This window comes from Pygoscelis adeliae, unplaced genomic scaffold, assembly GCF_000699105.1.
Source record: "Pygoscelis adeliae isolate BGI_AS28 unplaced genomic scaffold, ASM69910v1 Scaffold168, whole genome shotgun sequence".
NCBI lineage: Eukaryota > Metazoa > Chordata > Aves > Sphenisciformes > Spheniscidae > Pygoscelis > Pygoscelis adeliae.
The window spans coordinates 4,438,830-4,443,377 of record NW_008825566.1 but is presented as its reverse complement, the minus strand read 5'-3'; positions in this window follow the sequence as shown (position 1 = coordinate 4,443,377).

The window sequence follows — 4,548 nt, the reverse complement described above, 5'->3', positions numbered from 1 at the left end:
CAATTAGGCTGAAGGAAATAATTTAATTGTAAACAGACTGAAGGACATCTCTGCCACAAGCACCTAGTGACTCAACTTCCTGAAGTTGTTAGGTATTTCAGAGCTTTTATTGTACATAAATATGGAAGGGAGTGACAGGCTTTACCTAAATCTTGGTGAAGATAAGGGAGTCTTTTAATAGGCATTAGTAAGCATTATACCTACTCCATTATTCCTTCTCACTGAGCGCTCTTAAAAGAGAGTAGCATAGCCCTTTTATTATGGCACAGAGCTAGGATGGAGAGACTATTCCCACACCAAACTTCTGTACTTTTATTGACAAGTTACATCACATACCCTTTTCCTTGTATTCCCCCAAGTAATACAAAGAATAAATGTTTAGAAGAAAAAAAATTGTTTTTGTGTATTTCAAACTACCTAGGTCACCTGGGCCTTCAAAATCTCTATTAATTTCTCACAGATGCAAGTTTTCAGAAAGTTTCAGCATATCTGCATTGAGACACAGACTGAGCTTCCAGGATAGTATTTTTTGAAACTAAATCTCAGCACAAAGGGATAGGAGAGGAGAAATCCAGCTTCTGGTAGGAGGCCAGTCCTAATCCCATTAATTTCACCTCAGAAATGTAAAACTAGATGACAAGCCTTTAGGACCTCAAAAAAGCTCTGAGATCTGTAAAGAAGATTACAAATTGCATTTCAGCAAGTTTGTCCAGCACTCAGCCTAAAACTTCAGAAAACTTGCTTCATAATTAATATTTGCTTAATAGGATTTTTTATTAAAGGATTTCAAAACAAAATTTGCAATTATTAAAATACTACGGTTCACATCATCCCTGTGAGATGGTACCAGCCTAACTTTGTGGATGAGGAAAAAGCTGTGAACACAGGGGTTAAATACTCATACCAGGTCAGAAACTAGGACTTAGTGGTAGAGCTTGGAATATAAACCAGACCTCTCAACAGCCAGCACTTCGCTTTAGCCACATGTTCACTCTTACATGTACTAGGTGGCCAAAATAGCAGGCGACGTTTCTCACTGCTTAATTCGGCAGTCACAGCCTGTGGCAGGGAGTAAAGCAGAACTGGTTTTAGTAGGCCAGATTCCATCTCTAGCCAGTTTAAAGCCATTTACTTCTATGAAGATATTCTTAATTTGTCCTGTTGCAGCTAATAGAAGAATCAGACACAGTTAGGATAAGTGTATTTCAAATAATCTTTTAAAGTCATTATAAACCATCTTTACATCTCATATATAGGGATTCAGTGACTTTAAGAGATGAGGAGGGGTTGCCATTTCTGTTTGGTTTCTGGCAAAATTTCAGACTTTTTGTTTTGATTCTTCAGCTACACAACTTAAATCACACCCTGTTTGGCTTTGCAATTCTCAGCCAATAGTAATACAAAGTTTTTTACACTTTCCCAGTTTCCCTGCTGACTCGTGATATTATTAAACTAACAAAATAATATCCTATTTCCCCTTTCAATTATTCTTGTCTTGCCTAGTGCTATGAAAGTATACAACATGCAAACCCAGGCTCAACATTACAAATCTACACACTATTTAGGAATATGCATTAAACCAACATGCCAAAATACACATACGGTAGGAACAGGGAGCAAAGCAACTTCTGAATTGCCAAAATACACATAACAGCATGCCATTCATAAGCCACTCATCATTACCAATATGCATATACAAGCATGCAGAAAACTAGCCCTCCTCATTAGCAATGATGCTTTGCTACCAAATTCTTGCACAGATCTGTGGCGAGAATGTGTACTGAAACAGGCATGTTTCTACTGTAAGAAGCCTACATACACATTCTGAGTGTATAACGAGACTACTTCCATGAACATGTAGTTTGGGTTCTTTTAATAACCTTTCAGGGTGCAGATACTGATTCAGTGGTCAGTAACAGAAAGTCCCAAATGATGATAGAAAATACAAAATTCTTCAATTTGGATGTCTCCATAACATCAAGAAAAAATAAGATTCACAGATTCCAGTGCTTATTCCCATGCAGTTTTGAGACATGCGAGGATATTCAGCATCTTCATCAAGTAGTAAATCCTGCTTTCTTCTCCAATACTTCTCTTTTTTATTTATTTTCCTGCCGGATCACAGAGTAAGTGGCAATCTAACCCTTGAGATACTAGCAATGTAATTCAATTGCTTTCATGATTTGTCACCTAGGTCAGATCAACACAGTTAACTCAAATGAATGTTATCTAAACCCATTAGATAAATAAACTCAGTAAATGCTATCTTAGTTCATGCTATCTAAAACCTACCCTAAAAGTGACACAGGTCTGTCTGCAGCCCTGGCTTTTTTTTGGGCTAGCTGAAAGATGCAACCTGTACTTATGCAGACAGCTTACTATTGAGTATACACCCATGAAGAGTTGTGTTATCTCTTACCTAACCATATGAATGGAATTATTTAAGTAGTTCCTCCACATTCTGCATTCAGGCAGAAGTACTTTAAGTGAATATCCACTCCTTAGGACAAAAGCCAAATAAATTAATTTCAATTGCATTGAGTCATTGGTAGTGTAGATCTTAAAACACCTTTTGGAAGGTAACAATATTGTGTTACTTCTGTATTTTCTCTTCTAGCCTCTCAGAAGTGTGTTCATTCCTCAGAGCTGAACAATGGTGATATCTCTGATTGGACATAATTTATCTCTCTCTCATAAGTATGCATTTGAGAGGATTTGGCTTTCCTCCATACAATTACACTTAGTCTATGGATTATATTTTGCCATATTTGGAAAAAATATCACAAAAATGCCAGAACACTTCTAAGTTCTAAGAATTTCCTTCCTTCCTTCCTTCCTTCCTTCCTTCCTTCCTTCCTTCCTTCCTTCCTTCCTTCCTTCCTTCCTTCCTTCCTTCCTTCCTTCCTTCCTTCCTTCCTTCCTTCCTTCCTTCCTTCCTTCCTTCCTTCCTTCCTTCCTTCCTTCCTTCCTTCCTTCCTTCCTTCCTTCCTTCCTTCCTTCCTTCCTTCCTTCCTTCCTTCCTTCCTTCCTTCCTTCCTTCCTTCCCTCCTTCTTTCTCTCCTTCCTTCTTTCTCTCCTTCTCTCCTTTTTTTTTCAGTTGAAAAGTGGCCTTTCAGTGCCAAAGTTGCAGAACCTTATTCAAAGGGTGAAGCTTCATGAGGAAGAAGAAAGAGGAATGACTATTGTTAGCTTTGGCCTAATTGTGCTTCACTTTTGTGCTTGAACTTTTTTTTGTGATGAGTATCACTTCTTATTTAGTAAACCACTACCTAATCCACAATGCAGAATCCCTTACTCAAAGCATAAACAATTTTCAAAAAAAATTAGAGGAATTTGCCTTTTCACAGGTGCAAATTCAACTAAACCCAAGAAGAGGCAAAAGAAAAATGAAACATCAAGTCAGTGTATGAGTGCAGGCTGAACACTCTCTGTACAGAGGGAGCATTAACTCAGGTGGGAGAAGTCCAAACTTCAAAAAATGTGAAAATCCCATATGGAGCTAGATCCATTATGTGCTCACAGATTAGGCACCATAAGACAACTTTATACACCAAGTAACAGTAACTTGTTTAATTTTAGGCCAATCTCCCAAGTTTCTACCTCACCAGGTGGCAATATCTGTCAGATAATGCCCTGTCCCCAGAGGTGAATAAAGAAGAATAAGGGCTAGAAATAGCAGTGAAGGAAAAGCACGAGGACTGAATAATGCAATGTTATGCAAGAAACTAATCTAATGTACTGGAAGCAATTTAGCAGTAACACAAAACCAACTTTCATGGGAAATTTTTTGCTACCCAGGGCTTCATTTAATATAATTTTGGAAGATGTTCCTTTTAGAAAGTTCAAAACATATGAAAAATGTATGAAATTGACTTAAAGAACTCATTTTATTTCCAAAAGATACCATTTAAAAAGCTTACATATGCTCCATTTTATTGTTTTAACTTGTAAAAAAGCAGGAATTTGAATCTATGGAATTATAATTGTTCTGAAAAAAAGTCTGTTCAGAGACTAATTCCTTAATGTATTAAACTTGTTTAGACACTTCAAAGAATTTTAAGTTGTATATCAAGAACTGCCCAAAGATAAATTAAGATTATTCTGATTTTACTTCATCTCTGGCCAGAACAGTCCCCTCAGATCCACAAGTCATTTACAGAGATTTCTGGAGTCAGTTTCTGTTATGCAGGCGATATTATTCCATCTTTACACGCAACAGTTTAAAAATGCAGAGTAATCATGTCTCAACCCCTTTTTCTCATTGGTAATTGTCTTGTTTCTTTTTCTTTTGTTTTTTTACTTGCTCCTTAAATTTCTGAGATTAAAGACTAATAAGTAATGCTTTGCCATAACTCAGAGAAAAACAGTGAATATGAAACAATGAATGCTTTGCAAGTTTACAATCTGTTTTCACAACACATCCAAGTGAAAAACTGTAGACTAAATCATAGAATCATAGAATCATATACAATGTTTTGGGTTGGAAGAGACCTTAAGGATCTAGTTCCACCCCCCCCGCCATGGGCAGGGACACTTTCCACTAGACCA